Source organism: Nesoenas mayeri (genome assembly GCF_963082525.1).
Source record: "Nesoenas mayeri genome assembly, chromosome: 2".
NCBI classification, from domain to species: Eukaryota; Metazoa; Chordata; class Aves; order Columbiformes; family Columbidae; genus Nesoenas; species Nesoenas mayeri.
Window position 1 is genome coordinate 81,673,267 of NC_137543.1, and position 18,066 is coordinate 81,691,332.

Sequence of the window (18,066 nt, forward strand, 5' to 3'; positions counted from 1 at the left end):
CAGTGGGATGTTATAGTGTATATGGGTGGGCTAATAGCTTGGTAGAGTTCTGGCTGGATGGTTGGGCCCAAAGACAGGGGATTAATGTTTCATACTCTACCCAGAGGTCAGCTGCAAGTGGAGTTCTTCAGAAGCTTATCTTGAGACCTATCCTGTTCCATGTTCTGATCAATAATCTGGACAAGGACATAATTTTGTGAGGGACACCAAACTCTGGTTTAGAGTTGGTGTGCTCCAGGATAGGGCTCTAAATGACATGTTTGTATGGATGGTGGTAATAGAAAAGGTTTAAGCAGATTGACTTGACTCGGGGATTGACGTTACTCTTTGTTATACTCTGAAACCTGCTACGTCCATGACAGTCAGTTCAATAAATTTTATCTTGCAGAAATTCTGAAGTGAGCTTGAGGTAGCTTCTAATCACAAGCCTTTATGATCATGACTTTGTGTTGTTCATTGAACATTTCTGAGTTGACCTGTGTTATATCTATGTATATGCACATGCACAGGTATGCATGCATATACATAAAATAGTGTATCACTGTAAATTATAAATATTTAGTGACATCTGCTATAGGTTGATTTTGTTTTGTTTTTTAACTGACAAAGTAACTCAGTTATTTTCATCATAGTAGTTAATTTCTTCTATTTTTAAATAAGGCATAGTGGAACACCTTATATTTAAAACAAGTTGGCTGCATTTTTAACTTTAAGAGAATGTTTCCTGTGTGTTGACTTACTATATCGGTCAGTATTTTCAGTTACCCAAGCTGTGTTGATCATTTTTTGGACAACTTGGGTTTGTTATCTAAGCAAATGAATACAGCAAAAACCTCTCTTCGCTTTTGTCCAGTGTATTGGTACATTCACACAATGCAGGGCAACAATGTGGATGTTAGATTAAATTGCAGAAACAGTACAAACAAGCCAGCATGGCAAAGGATTCCTACTCATTAGTCAGGACTTTCAGTGCTGTCCTGAGGTAGCTACATTGCTTTCAGTTCTAAAGTGAATATAGTCAGTTAATTACCATTCTGTTGACACAATCACATTTCCATCATACAGATGTGATGAGCTAAGGTAGCAAAGTAAAGCTGGAAGTTCTGTACAGAGTACTGCAAAAATCTGTTTGCAGATCTAAGAGTTGGCTTTCAATCATATTAGTATTTGTAAAAATGGCTGCACAATTAAAAATCTAAGCTAATGGCTATTATTAGGGATCTTTAAAGTTGCTTTGCATCAAATTGAGTGAATTTCACACTAGATTTTAATAAACAATCTCATAGCTAAAACCACTTGAAAAATGTCAAGTGAAAGTTAATGCTCTTTGAACCAAGCAGTAGAATACATGTAATTATTTCTAATAAACTGTTCCAGTTGCAGGGTGGGACTTGGTTTTCCGAAGCACTTATCCCACGTGTATATTCTATAGTTCTTAAGAATCAGCTCCTGAACAGGATAGAGTGTTGTGCTGTGAACTGCAGGGATTAAAGGCCTTCAACAAATTTGTTGCCTGATTATATACACCTATAATCATATGAGATGGCAAGACTATCCAACCGGGCTTCTGGAGTCTTTTCAAGAAGGGTGTATGTTGCTGCAGGTCCTATAAAATACTAGGCAACCTATGATAATATAATTTAATTAGATGCTGTGCTGTTTTTTGGCTGGGATAGAGTTAATTTTAGGAGCTTATATGGTGCTATGTTTTGTAGTTGTGGTGAAAACAGTGCCGATAACACAGTGATGTTCTAGTCATTGCTGAACAGTACTTTTCTGTTTCACATGCTGTGCCTCCAGGATGTAGGCCTTGAGCTACACAAGAAGTTGAGAGGCAGCACAGCCAGGACAGCAGACCCCAAGTGACTAAGGGATATCCCACCCCATATGACATCATGCTCAACAATAAAAGCTGTGTAGGATGTTTGGAGTTATGGTGTTTGTCTTCTCAAATAACTGCTATGTATGGTGGAGTTCGACTTTCCTGGAGATGATTGAACACCTGCATGCCGATGGGAAGTAGTGAATGAATTATTTCTTTTGCTTTGCTTGCATGCATGGCTTTTGCTTTCCCTGTTAAAGTGTCTTCATCTCAACCCATGAGTTTTCTCAGTGTTACTCTTCCCCTTTTCTCCTGTTCCACTGTGGAGGGAGTAAACGAGTAGCTGTATGGGGGTGAGCTGCCTATTGACATAAATCACAAAAATTTATTATGGCCTGATACCTGAATTAGGATGCATGGTCACGCACTGTGAAGCAGATGGATGGGTGAGGTGATCAGGTACACAATCCTAAGCAAAGGTTTCTTATCTTTGTGAAGACCCTGGAGAATATTCAAAGTTCACAGGCCATGTTATATCCTTCTTGATGGATGGCTCTTAAAAGTAACAAGAGTACTAATTTAAAATCCAAAACACTTACCTTTAATTACAGATATGAGGCATCTAATCAAATTTGATAAATTAGTATTAATTTTCCTTGTTGACAGCATACAAATTGTAAATTATAAGGAATAATTTATATCAGTTTACCAAGATTTATTTGCTTCATTGTACAATACTTCAGTTGGGTTCCAGTTCAGCTGAGAATTGTGGTGGTTACTTACCTGTACGACAACTCCATGAAAATCATTGTGTATAGAAACAAAACTGTTATGAATATCAGTATGATTTAAGGAAATAAATGTTTTTGGTTTTGTTTTAAATCAAGAGTGCCATAGGGTGTAAGCAATTGAATGGACTAGAAAAAAAGAAATCCTATATTTTAGGAAAGATGTATTTAGAAGCCAGTAAATCTGCACAAGCCAGAAGGGTAGCAGTGGGAGGTGCCTCTCACTGTGTTGGTGGTCCATACTGAGGAATGTTGAGCAGCTGGGAGAAGATAGTTATCAGCCAGGACAAAGGAGGGAGACAACTTCAACATTCTTCCCCTTCCAGAAATGAGGAAGAAGAAGAAACACTCTCCATGAATATCACTCTCTTCTTGTGAAGGGCTCAGGATGCCAATAGCTTGCTGTAACTCTCCCTGCTTACCCTCTCCACACCTGCACACACACAGGATTCTCTGGATGAAGAAGCCCTGGACAGCTGGGCATAATCCAGTGTCAAGGCATAGACTAAGAGGGGGTGAGTGAGTGGGAATGAATAGGATGGAATTGATTCCTGTGTTGAACTGTATAGTTACTGAGGCTTCTCTGTGTGCTTTTACAGACCTGGCAGTACTTATGTCAAGTCTGCCTTTTCTTTCAGTCTTTCTTCCAGTCTTTTGGTCCTTCTTTCAGTCTTGCTGTCAGTCTGTAAGACTATTTGGGCAGATTTTGGTATGGAGAGAAGGCAGCACAGGTACTGAGTGTTACACCAAAACCTGAGAGAGAGGGAAAAAAGGCAGTCCCTGAAGCAACCTGAGAAGAGGTAGGAACCATGTAAAAATGCAGGGTTGCTGCAATGGGGTTTCACTCTTGGCTTATAGTTTCAGGGGATCAGAGTTCTCTGTTTCCAGTTGTCTTTTTAGACCTTGTTGAGTCCGGGTCCTTTGTCTCTTTGATGGGTTGTTCTGACAACTGAGGGAAAGTGCAGAAGGCCAGCCACACCTGTAGGGGATACAAGAAAGAAGAGTAAATGCCTCCACTCTCCTGACCCCATGCTGGATGCCCACTCTTCTACACGAGCTCTCAGGATTGAGCTGAGTAAAGGGACACCAAAGCCTTGGGGTTGGCTTCTGGCACATGAGTTCTAACAGTGTAACTCTCCAGAGCTTCCTCTAGGGAACAAAAAACGCTAAAAAATGTTGAAAGAGAGAGAAGGGTGTGGTACAGTAATAAGGCTACATTGTTACCAGCAAGGTGGGGGAGAGGGTGGGGTGGGAACGAAGTTCGAAACAGAGTATCACCAAATGCTCTAGATATATAAACACTGCTGATTGAAGTGGTACAGAGCTAACTTTGCATGTTAGGACATGTGAAAAATCATTGATTAGTGATGCTTTCCTGTATTAAAGACTGTGGACTATTAGGCCATGAGTCCATCAGTCAGAGGTATGGTGAGGTACACTTTACTTATACTAGGACTGTACTTTTGGATATTAAGGAAGAATAAAGGATAACTTTAACTGTGCATTCAGCACAAGCGATCACAATTTTGATCTGTTGTAGTTTTTTACCAGCAACTGTGCTGTTGGCATTCTGTTCTTTCCAATCATCCTTACTTCAAACCTTTTTTTTTTTTTTTTTTTTTTTGGGACATGAGGCTTATTAGAGGGTTAGTCTCGCTGTGTTTTCCTTCCAGATAAGATGCATTAACTTTACATGTGTATAGCATAGACTTTCACATCTGAAGTATCTGGACTCTGTTTGTAGGATCTGCATATGCAAGCAATTGTAGAACATTTTATCCATTGGGAGGGGACAGTGGGGGCATTTACTTGGCTATGTGACCTGTTCACTGAACATACCTATTTGGCTCCATTGCACACAAGGTACTCTAGGCAGCTGTCTGCAGTGTAGACATCTACACTATTGACACCAGAATGTCAGCCCCAGTTCTGCTGTCTTTGGATTTTATCTGCATTTATTAGTATCTTGAACAGTGGCACAATTGCTTAGGCTATGTGATTATTTTGGACTGCATTTTTTTGCAGCATTTGAAATTTGAATTCCATATCCTTAAAAATTGGAGAAAAATATTTTCTCTGTGAATGGAAAAAATCTGATCATTCTGCTGTAAAGCATTACAGCCTTTCCCCATACATTTTTTAGAAGCCTGACATGAAGCACCTAAGCTATTATGTCTTGTGTAAATTGCAGCAACTCAGTTTAAATCAGATACCTAACGCTGCTCTTACTGACATCTCCTAATTAATATTAAAAAAGATCAGGGTGAAAACAGCATAATTGCTTCATAAGGACACTTTTAGAAAAGGGTATGGTTGAAAATTGAGGTGTTATACCTGATTTGCCTTCAAATCAATCAGCTTCCTTAAGTTTATTTGAAACCTGAAAGAAATAGCAAAAATCAGCTTGCACAGAAGTCCCAGTCTAAGTCTAGAAGTGCAGCCTCATTCAATAATGTTCCATGTCTTGAAATGACAGTGAGTGAAATGTCATATGTATTTCTAGATTTGCTTCAGTCCAAATTTTCCATAAGCTAGAGAAAGATATAATTTTCCTGCTGAAGCTCAGCTTGAAGTTCTTATTTTTGCATGCAACTGAAGATTGGAAATTGAATAGAACAGGAGGACAAGGGCTGAATATTGGATAGTTTGTTCCTGTGGTTCTGGTATAGGAGTTTTACATATATGTTGAAAATTCCAGACACCTAATACAGTCATACCTTAACAAAATAAAGATAGTATTAGCACAGATTAATATAGAATCTCCAGGCATCAATTTTAACTTCTAATAATGAAAAATTAACTTTAACGTGTATCTGTATGTATAAGTGTGCAAGATGGTAGAAGGTTAAGTGAAAATCTCCATGCAGGGAAATTTTCAGCACTGAATTCAGAAGCTATGGTTTTCATGAGCTACAGTTTTCATTCTGTCCAATACAGTTTCGAAACATGAAAAATAAGGTTAGAAAACCTAAGAAACTTAGCACAATTCACTTAAATTGAAATGAAAAGATTATACATGCACAGAAGTCAGGAATGTTTATAAGTGTGTGCAGCCGAACATGTGGAAGACTCTAATGAAAAACAAATTTCAAATAGAACTTCTATAGGCTAAGTGTTAACGGTGTGTGGGTTTTTGTGTGTTTTTTGTTTGTTTGTTTGTTTTTCTTTATTTCTTTTAAGTTATTCCAATTATTTTTAATATCATTTCCAGTTGTACTAACTTTTTACTTTTATTTATTTATTTATTATGTATTATTTATTTATTATTTATTATTTTTCTACATTTGGCTGTGCATCTTAGAGGTTGCAGCTATTACTGTGTTGATTTTCCTCTGACAAAATACAGCTGGCAGCAGGACATGGCTGTCCTTAGAAGGAGGACATAGTATGGCATTGCTTTGTTGACTCTAGGATTTATAATTGAAGGATTGTAAAATAAGATTACAATTAGAGTTAATAAGGAAAAGTTTAAGTGATGATGGACTGATATCTTAAGGAATAATGCAGAATTCTTGTTACCTAAGATTTAAAAATAGGGCAGCTGACCTTTTCCATTGCTGACTCCTATGTTTCAAGCTTTGGTTTGAAACAGCCTCATCAAGCATTTGTCTTGATATTTCTATTTTGAGCGATGAATTTTTGATGTTTGCTAGAACTTATTTCGCAGAGAATATACAAAGAAGGTTTAACAATCTAAATTTAATCATAATCCCTTTTGGTTGAAGGCATAATACATCTAATGTTCCTATCCTGACTCAGGAAAGGTAGTTAATTTAAAAGAAGGATATCTTTATTTCAAATATAAAAATAATATCTGTGCATTGTTAATATTGCATTTTCTGATACCACATTTATTTTTATCTATGGTACCTTTAAAACCACAGTTTCTGACAGGGAGTAGATCTGTAGTGTTTAATTGTTTCCAGCTTCAAGCTTCACCACGGAAGAACTAACTCAGTGGGAAAGTGCAAGGCACAAAGAAAGTGTATGTTCAAGAATGGATTCTAAAAAAGAAGAGCTTCTGAGAAATTTCCTTCACAGAATGTGTGTTTTTTTCGAATTCAGCTGAGTTCAAGAAGAGAGGGAGGGCTATTAAAATCCTCACATTTGCAACATCATGGAATGCTGCCTTAGAGATCTCATTCTTTTGAAAACTGATGACAGTGGTTTAAGAAGGGTCCTTTTGAGTACATTAGTAACAGAAGAAGATGTTACTATTCAAAGGGCATGATTTCTGTAAAATGCAGTGAATTACACTGTGGTTTTGGAACTGTAGAAATAATGTTAGAAAATACACATGATAAAGGATATTCTTTGGTATCTGTAGGGAGCAGAGTAAAGAACAGAAGCATCACAAAAAAGTGTATACTCAGTTTTGCAATTTTAACCCCTCCTGTCACCTGTACTGGAAAATATCCACTCAGTTAACTCTCTGCCTCAATAATGAATTACCCCAAAGATATAAAAAGTCTCAGAGTTCATATTAAACATATGTGCAGATTAAGAAGGCTCATGAACTTGATCACCAAGGAAGAGTGTCTGTCAATAGAATCTGTAGAGAATAAAGTATGAGTAGCTGAATAGAGAGGCATCTTAAGAGGATTACAAGTTGGATCAATGTCTGCATAGTGTGAGGACAGATTGTTTAGGGACCATTTCTTCCATGAATAAATTAATCAATCAAACAGCAGTGGTAATCCAGTTCGCCAAGGGCAGTCAAACTATAGAGTTGGTTGTAGTAATAAACTCTGCAATCCTGCAGAATAAAATGCTGGAAAGTGTTGCCATCTCTTTTGTGAGATACATAAAATATGAGTAATATGGCACATCCATTCAGCTGGAACCAGCTGTGTTTGGCACCATGCAGCCCTGGCCTCTCCTCACAGAGGCCACCTCAGAAGTCCCTTTGCTGCCAGCACCTTGCCATGTAAACTCAGTGCAGATTCTACTGAGGCTTGAATGCTTTAGTGTGAGCTGTGTCTTCACTGGTTGCACAGCAACAATCACATGGATATTTCAATTATGCTATTTCAAGACAGAAAGCCGAGTTGTTTCTTCCTTGATTTTATTATCACTCACTTCTGAGTAAAGTCTACCCATGAGAAGCTCCTTGTTAATGTAGCAATCTTCTACGCCCAAAGGTAGACAATCTCACAATCTGTTAACTCACAGGACTATGGGAGTAGAAGGGTACAGTTGTATGCTCTTGAATGCATTCAAAAGAGGGGCTAGGGTGCAGTATTATCCTCTTATGGAAGCTTGAGCTATGGACTGGAATTGAAGCTCTATCGATACAGGCTGGGGATGAAGGGACTGAAAGCAACCCTCTGAGAAGGACTTGGGGATACTGGTGGATGAAAATTTTGACATGAGCTGACAATGTGCACTTGCAGCCCAGAAAGCCAACTGTATCTTGGGCTGCATCAAAAGGAACATGGCAGCAGATTGAGAGAGGTGTTTCTGCCCCTCTGCTCCACCCTGGTGGCACCCTACCTGGAGTGCTGCATCCAGCTCTGAAGCCTTCAGTAACGGAAAGACATGGACCTGTTGCAGCTGGTCCAGAGCAGTTCCACCAAAATGATCAGAGGGATGGAATACCTCTCTTATGAGGACAAGCAGAGAGAGTTGGGGTTGTTTAGCCTGGAGAAGAGAAGACTCCAGGGACACCTTACTGTGACTTTTCAGTACTTAAAAGAGGCCTATAATAAAGATGGGGACAGATTTTTCAGCAGGGCTGTTGCTATAGGACAAGGGGGTTTTAAACTGAAGGAGGGGAGAATCAGGCTAGACATGAGGAATAAATTTTATTCTGTGCTATGTTATGGAATCTATTTTCACAAAGGTTTCATTTTTTTCTCTCATATCTTATTCTTCTGTTACATACTCAAGAAGCATAAAGAAAAAGAAATAAAAAAAAATAAAATCTTTCCTTGGGCTCTTATCAGACTTCCAAAGATACCTACTTTTTAATAAGAAGGCAAAATAACCTAAAGTGTCAAGAATTAACAGTCCACTATGCACATTGTTTTAGAGGGAAAAATATCAAGGAATGATTTTAAACAACATTCTTAACTGATGTGTGTTCTGTCATTCAATGTGATCATTTTGAAAGAGGGTACAGAGAAGGTGGAGTCACTGAATGCCCTCAGGAATCCAAAACTCTGGAAGTAAGACAGAAAGTAAGGAGAAAGGAAGACTTTCCCTTGGCCAAGGAGTATAGAGTCAGACCATTTAGTCAAACTGGTGACCCACAAATTCATTGGCCCTGATGAGATGCACCCATGAAAGCTGAGGGAGTTGGCAGTTGTTATTGATAAGCCACTCTCCATCAGCTTTGAAAGGTCATAGAGAAGAGGAGAGGTGCCTGAGGACTGAAAGAAAGCCAACATCACTCTAGCCTTCAAAATGGCAAGAAAGATGACCTTGAACACTACAGACCAGTCAGCCTTACTTCCATCCCTGGAAAGGTGATGGAACAGCTCATTCTGGATCTCATGTCTAAGCATGTGGAAAAAAAGGTTATCAGAAGTAGTCAGCATGGTCTCACCAGAGGGGAATCATGTTTAACCAACCTGATAGCCTTTTATGATGATATGACTGGCTGGGTAGATGAGGGGAGAGCAGTGGATATTGTCTACTTTGACTTCAGCAAGGCTTTTGATAACATCTCTCACAACCTCCTCATAGGCAAACTCAGAAAGCGCAGGCTGGATGAATGCATGATGAGATGGATCATGAACTGGTTGGATGCCAGAGCTCAGAGGGTTGTGATCAATAATGCAGAGTTTGTTGGAGACCTGTAGTTGGTGGAGTTCCCCAGGGATCAGTGTTAGGTCCAGTCCTATTCAACCTGTTCATCAATGACTTGGAGGAAGGGACTGAGTTTGTTGATACAAACTGTGAGTAGTGGTTGATGCAGCAGAAGGCTGTGCTTCCATTCACTGAGATTTGGACAAGTTAGAGAGCTAGGCAGAGAAGAACCTAATGAAGTTCAACAAAGACAAGGGTAGGGTTCTGCACCTGGGGAAGAATAACCCCATGCACCCGTACAGGCTAGGGATCGGCCCTTTGGGAAACAGCACTGCAGAGAAGTACCTGGGAGTCCTAGTGGACAACAAGTTGGCCATGAGTCAGCAATGTGCCCTTGTGGCCAAGAGGCCGATGATATCAAGGGTACATTAGGAAGAATGTGTTCAGCAGGTTGAGGGAGGTTATCCTTCTCATCTACTCTGCCCTGGTGAGACTGCATCTGGAGTACTGCGTCCCCTCCAACCCCAACCATTGTGTTATTCTCTGATAAGCAGCTGTATATTTTTAGCTGTTCTTAATAGCAGAATAAATTAAATATTCTATATTTCCGTTTCAGATTTTGAATGTTGTGAAATCATTATGCAAAATTGCTGTTCATATAGAATAGCCTAAAAAACTATTGTGTTACTAGTTACTATCTTTAAAGTCTTGCTAATATTTTTAAACCTAGACCATGAATAGTTGCATTTGAATCCACTGAACTTAAATTTTACAAGTCCCTGTCCAGATACTGAGTACTTCTTTTGATTCAGCTGAAACTGATTTTTAATAGGGATTTGAGGTATTCCAAAACAAAGACAGCTTAATTAGAAATAAGTTTTTGTTAAGCCTCTGTGATCATAGAATTATAGAATCCTTTAGGTTGGAAAAGACCCTTAAGATTATTGAGCCTAACCATAAAACTAATACTTCCAAGTCAGTCACTAAAATATATCACTGAGTGACACACGTGCAAGTCTTTTAAATATCTCCAGGGACACTGTTTCCACTGGTTCCCTGGGTAGCCTGTTACAGTGCTTTCACCGTTCAGTGAAGAAATTCTTCCTAATATCCAATTTAAACCTCCCTTGGTGCAAATGAAGGCCATTTCCTCTTGCTCTAGGACTCATTACTTGTTAGAAGAGACCTACACCCATCCCACCACAACCTCTTTTCAGGTAGTTGTAGAGAGCAATAAGGTCGTCTCCTTCAGTGTCCTTTTATCCAGGCTTAAAAACCCCAGTTTCCTCAGCCAGTCCTCATAACACTTGCTCTTTAGACATCCCACCAGCTTCATTGCCTTTCTCTGAAGTCTCTACAGCACCCCAATATCTTTCTGGCAGTGAGGGGCCCAAAACAACACAGTATTTGAGGTGGGGCCTCAGTACAGGGGGACAATCACTTCCCTGGTCTTGCTGGCCACACTGTTTTTGATACAAGCCAGGATGTTCTTTGCCTTTTGGCCACCTGGGCACACTGCTGGTTCATGTTCAGTTGGCTGTTGATCAACACGCCCAGGTCTTTTTCTGCCACGCAGCGTTCCAGCCACTCTTCCCCAAGCCCACAGTTTTGCATGGAGTTGTGACCCAAGTGCAGGACCTGATACTTGGCCTTGTTGAACCTCATTCAGCTGCCCTCAGCCCATTTATCCAACTGGTCCAGACATCTCTGTAGAGCCTTCCTTATCTTCAGCAGATCAACACTCCCACCCAACTTGGTGTCATCTGTAGACTTACTGAGGGTGCACTCAATCCCCTTGTCCAGATCATTGATAAAGATATTAAACATAACTGGCCCAAATACTCAGCCCTGGGGAACACAATTTGTGACTGGCCATAAACTGGATTTAATTCAATTCACCACAACTCTTTGGGCCCAGCCATCTAGCCACTTTTTTTGCCCAGAGTTGAGTACATCTGTCCAAATCATGAGCAGCCAGTTTCTCCAGGAGGCTTCACAAGACTAACCATCATAGCAAATAACAATATAAGGCTGGCAGAAGGGACATTACCATAATAAATTAGTGCAATTTTATACCTTTCTTCACTACAGAAGGAAAAGCTAAACAAAAAAGAGCATACTTTTAATTTATAAATCAATAAAAAGTCTGGGCTTTAGTTTCCCGGTTTTGTTTCCCATGAGAGTGAGACAGGATGTTCTTCACGGAAAATGCAGGTTAGGTATGGTGGGTTAAGCTTGGTGGACATCAAGTGCCTATCAGAACTACTCTATCAGTACCCCTCCTCAACTGAGAGGCAAGAGAAAATATAATGAGATGCTTGTGGGATGAGATAAGAACAGGGAGACAACACTCACCAATTACCATCACAGGCAAAAAAAGACTCAACTCAGGGAAATTAGTTTAATTTATTACCAATAAAATCAGAGTAGGATAATGAGAAAACATGCCCCTGAGTGTTTCCAAGGACGGAGCATCTACTACCTCTCTGGGCAACCTATTCCAGTGTTTCACCACTCTCATTGTAAAAAAAAATTCTTCCTCTTGTCTAGCCTGAATCTTCCCTCCTTTATTTTAAAATCATTACCCCTTGTCCTAATGCAATAGTCCCTGCTAAAAAGTCTGTCCCCATCTTTCTTACAGAGGCCCTTGAATTACTGAAAGGCCACAATAAGGTCTTCCAGGAGCTTTCTCTTCTCCAGGCTGAAATGATGCTTTGTAAGATAGAAGAGCATTTTCTTTGCTATTTTTTTTTTTTTGGTGTAAATGTTATTCTGTTTCTCAGCTAAAACAATTCCAGATCACTAGATCCTTACAGATCTAGACCCTTACAGATCCAACCCAGTAATATTACAGTTTGTAGTATTTTTTCACTAGATAAGAAAACTTACCAGTTCAAGATTTCCAACCTTTTCAAAATCAACTTTTAGTTCCTTACAAAAGCATTTTTCCCTCATTCAGTTCTTCAAAAGAGAGAATCAGTCAAATATTGTATCCAGATAACTTGCCTTATCTTTCTGTAGTATGGATGGGAGGCACAAGTTAGGGGAAAAATAAAATGATCACTTGAGAAACATGTCTTAGAAAAGATATATATTTTTTATAGCGATAATATCTTCTTATGTGGTATTTAATAAATTCTTGTCTATCAATTAATATGGATACTAGGATAAATCCCTAGAAGGAAAAGATAGCAGTAGAGGTAGCTTCTTCATCTCACTTTTCAGGAAAGAGAAGTGAAGAGGAAGTTACTGATGGAGAAGAGTGAAAACTAAAGAAATTCAAGGGGACCTTGATAGTTGAATTCCTGAACAAGCTAACGGTTACAACATGTCTTTTACTCTTTGCTTGTCCCCATCCAAAGAAGAATTTAAAAGAAACCTCTTTTCCGTGAAGACATGCATTTCAGGTGCTCTTGGTTGTTGTCATATCAATGCATAGGGATTTCTTCCAATGCATGTTAACACTTTAAAGCTCTACTTAGAGTTTTCTTGGAAAGTTGTAGCAGGATCATTCAGCATACTGATTAAGAAAAATCTTACCATTGTCTTAAGACAGGAGTTAAAAAAAATCCTACCATTGTCTTAGGATAGGAGTAAAGAAGGAAGAAGAGGGAATATTTGTCTTTTTTTTTTTTTTCTTTTCATATGAGTTAACATGCATATGCCATATTTTGTTACGACTTGGAGATTTATTTAATTCTTAAGATTCTTAAGTATATTCAATTCTATTGACAATTATTTAGCAGTATCTCTTGAAAAGTGCGAAGACCTTGGAGTTAACTTTTAAATTGTGTATTAACCTTGGAGACAATCATGAACATATGATAATCATAAGTCCTCTAGATCTATTATTATCCCTCACAAATATGGAAAAATATTCATTCATTCTTTACAGAGCCTGACTAAAGGCATTCATTCATTTTGAGATAGTTGTAGTTCTTTTGTACACCTTTCTCATACTTCATTGTACCATTTTTCTAATTTCTGTTCAATGACTTTGATTTTGAATTCCCACTGCTATGCTTTGCCTAACACTTTTCCCAAATTTATGGCAAAGGAGTAGCCAAGAAAAATGGAGCTTTGAAAGGCTCGGTAAATTTGCTCTGATATAGTTCCAATACAGCTGGCCAGACTTGTGCGATGACATTGCTGTATAGAAAGAAGTTTGCAGCTCTCTACTCTTAGCAGTCATGAAGAATGTACCATCTCTTGGAATGTCCACAGTCTAACATAGAGCAAATAACTAAATATAAAAACTCATGCTAATGCTCTTATGAGCAGGCACAATAGAATATGTTTGGCTGTTAAGGCAGTACAATTGAACAGCCTTTTGCTATTTCACCTAAGAAATACATTGCAAATTGCATGGTCTGCTCATTGGACCTCTCCAAGTTCCCGTATATTCAATCACTTCTAGTGTATTTCAATGCTTTGGATCAGTCTTTTGTTTTGAAATTTAAACCCTGTCTTCTTGTGTAGATTTTCTAAGAATAATAGTATAATTGAGTAGATATTACTATGAAATATACATGAGATATTTTACTATGCAGTGGTGTTGGAGGTACTTGTAATTACTCAGTTGACTTTTGCTATAACAAGGCTTTTTTCATCTGATAGATAGTTGAGCTCTGTGAAGATAAGTGTCGACAATCTTTGCATTTCCAACTCTGCATTGTAATTAGGAATACTGAAATAACTCTGCAGTTCCCTGATTTTGTATATTGTCTTGCAAATCTGTTTCAAAGTCTGCTTGTCAAAACCAGCAAAGCAGGAAAACTAGCTTTGAATAGTATTCTGTGGTGCAGAAAGAGAAGTTGTTCTACCTGCTACAGATATTATAAAGGCTCTCAGTGTAGAGCTGTTTGTGCAGTAGTTTTGAAGCCACTGGAATGATTTTTGAAATGAGATAATATTCACTGTTACCTAGGACAACATGATTTTTATTTGTCCTTTATATTTATTCTTTGTTACAAACGTTCTTATTCAGTGATAGTTTTTTTGTTTGATATTTCACTTCAGGAATTGTTCATGATGAAAATATGTTGAATGCAAAAATATAAATTAATGGGTTATGCTATAAACCTTTTATCTATTTAAACTGAAATGAGTGAATTTATTAAAATGTTTTGTTTTGTTTTGTTTTTCAGAAAAAATCATGTGTGTCATGCATGCATGTGCTGCTTTTCACAGCAAGTAAAATGCTTTTAGCTGCGGCGATTAGAAACGACACACACCAGGACTCAGACAGAGATGCATGCACAGAGAGAGATCTTGTTCAGTAAGGAGCACAGAGCCGGGCAGAACAGAAAGCTGAGCCAGGCTGAGGCCTTCTTTATTAGTCAGTGACAATTTACAGGATTTACAGATATGAACCTGGACTAAGATATTACATAAGATGTTTTTCCAATAATTGTTATTAAAACCACACCACACTGATGTTATCTTTGTTTCAGTTATGTTCCCACTCATTCACGGACCAGGCCCAAGGACATTCACACGTCATACATATGGAGGCAGTTTTCTGACCCGAGATATCATTCTCACTGGCCTGGGCTATCGCTTCTTACACTCATAAAAACATACTTGTGCATAATCTGTCCAAGGCCCTTTAGCTGGAACTGCTGTTCCCACATTTTGCTGCTGTTTGTGTGAGAGAGCAGCTGGAATGCACAAAGCTTTGTCTGGGGACAGACAATGAGCCAGCAGAGAACTGGTGACTCAAGATTAAAGGGCAAAGCACCATATGTAAAGTTGTAAGACCACTTAAGTAGTAAGCAGTGTATGAGGCCTTCTTCAGGTGACTGAAAGAAGCCTTGTGTTTGGAGGCCTTAGATCTTGTGAGGAACTTCCTGACACAGGTGATCAAGGAGCTGATGAGGAAGATCCTCTGTTGTACCTGACACATAAAGATAAGGAAGAAGTGGTCAGGGATGTGAAGGGCAGTGTCGCGGTTGAGACGGACAAGTGACATGGACCAAATTCTTTTAAGATGAAAGTAATAGATACCATTTATTACTACAAGTGCATTTTTATACAATTCTGCCAGTTCATGTGTCTTTTCACTATTGGTTACAAGTTACAGCACTAACATCTCATTGGTTAATTTTTCTATCATCCATGTTATTCTTCTATCCCCTTCTCTCTCACGGGTACATCTCTCCTCCCTCTGGATACTCCTTTACTCCCATCCTTCTCAAGGGTAAATCTTAATATCTCAAGGCTGATATCTACTCTCATATTTTCTGTCAAGGATTCCACAGACCCGCTGCAGTTTCCCACAGGGCAGGGGTATCCTTGGCTGCCTACAGTGAACATGGGATGGTGGAGCTCAAGCTCCTGGGAGAAATAAACAAGGCAAATAGCAACATCACAACCCTGAACTTCAGGAGATCCAACTTGGACCTTTTCAGGAATTTGCTTAGAAGAATACCATGGAATACAATGCTGGAGAGAAGAGGTGTCTAAGAAAGCTTCTTGATTTTCAGTATTAATCCACTCCAAGCCCAAGAACATTCCATTTCTGTGTGCAGTAATTAAAACAAAAGAAGCAGGATGTTGCATGCATAAATAAGAGGCTCTAGAGAAAACTCATTTGTAAAAAGGTGAAACCAGGATCAGGTGATCCATGAGAAATATAGACACACTTCAGTAGGAAGGATGTTGCCACTACATCAAGGGAGGTGATTCTTCATCTACTTGGTCCTGGTGAGGCCACATGTGAAGTGCTGTGTTAGATTCTGGGCTCCTCAGTACAAGACATGGAGGTAGTGGAGCAAGTGAAGGGCCAGTAAATTGATTTAGGTGCTAGAATATCTCTTCTATGAGGAAATGCTGTTGGAACTGGGACTGTTCAGAATTTATGACCACACAACACCAATATTCCAATGCTCAAGGTTCCACTCCAGCATTTAAATTACCTTGTGCTCAGATTACCTAGAATTGTTGGGACAGTTGTGATGTAAAAGAGCAGATTATTTTATCATTTTCAGTATATTTGTATGAACTACAAATCATGTATCTCAACTAGGAAGCCACAAATGAATTCTGAGTTTGAAGCCAGCCCCAGTCATATGACTGGTCAATGGTCATTTGAGATTATCAGCATTAGAACACTTTGAAATTGTATCCAGAAGAGTATAATCTATACTGAAAAATGTTATGTAAACTAGAAGTTGTATATGCTGAAAAAACAAACACTCAAAAGCAAGCAAACAGTATTAGCTTTTTATTTCTGTTCAGTTCACCTGTACACACACACCTTAATCTTTTATAATACAGTTTTCTCACAGGTTTCTTGTCTGTTTCAGTTCACAAATTGGAATCTGAAAAGGAAAGTGTATGGATAGTAAAGATAATTTTAAATATTACATTTTCAAACTCTGAAATATTTGCATTCTTAACTTCAGATATTTACTACTTGAACAAAAGCCCTTTAAACATTAGCTAACAAAATACAAAACTTGTAATGAAAATTAATGGGTGTCATATTTGAGTGCAAGGATCATATCTGTGTAAAACATCACACGCAAGTTTTTTCTGCAGAAAAGCAACTGAATAGCAATATGAATTTGGGCTCTCGGATGTTTTTTTCCAGGCTGAGTTAACGAGATGGACAGTATGAATTAGAGGTAGTTGCCTATGTTTCTTCAGTGCAGGCTGAATATGGTTAAGTGATCATGAGTTAGTGGTTGGTCTGTTTTTCCTCATATTATTCTGTGCATATAAGTCTGAAAACGTCCCAGTTTCTATCTGGTAGTTACATGATTTAGGCAGAAAACAAAACATGCAGCAACCATGACATGCCACATCAGTTTATACCTTAAGCTGGTTTTCCATGAGTTTTCCTTGAGTTTCACTGAAGAAAGAGACAGTTTTGCTTTATTCATAAATTTTGAGCCAGCAGAGATTCCAAATGTGCTTTTTGTTAGTGCACTGGAACTATTAATAGAAACAGTTGAAAGACATATTTTGGGAAAAAGTCCAAGACTTAGAGACTTTTACACCTATAGTTTCACAGAAATTCTGCATTGATCTGGAAATTTAATATGTACAGAGTTTTTCTTCCTTTATACTTTTTCTCTGAAAACAGTGTGTTTTCCAAGGTATAAGGCCTCTGGCCAAAAAATTCCTTCTCTACAAAGTTTTTCAAACTTTGCTAGAACTGTGTATAACATATGAGGTTTCAGGAGCTTAAACTTTATCCTTTAAAATACTCATATAATTCTTCTGTAATGGACACCCAGAAGAATCGGGTTTTGAGGCCTACAAAAGAGCAGCTGAGGAGTGTTCTTAGTTGGCAGAAACTGCTCTTCAAGTGAGACAGTTGCAATCTGCTACAGGCTTAGAGGATGTCTGTGACTTCGAAACCAGAGTGTTTAGAGGAAGAAAGATTTGGAGAGATGTTGGACTTCAGTGACAGTACTGAATAGAATGTTCATTGCAGAAAATCAGGTATGGCACCAAGATGTCTTGAATGAAAATATTACCTCTGCTACTTCTAAAAAACAGGGCTATTGTTAGGGCTTTATGGATTCCTGCTTTTTTTTTCAAGTTCAGTTCTTTCAGGAAAGATACTGAAACAATGGTGAAAGGCACTGAGGACACTCTGCCTTTTGTTGTTGTTACTATTCTTATTATGATAACCTCTCAGTAGGCTCTGAACAGTCAGTGAACCCCATCTTCTAATTATCAAGTTAATAGCAGATT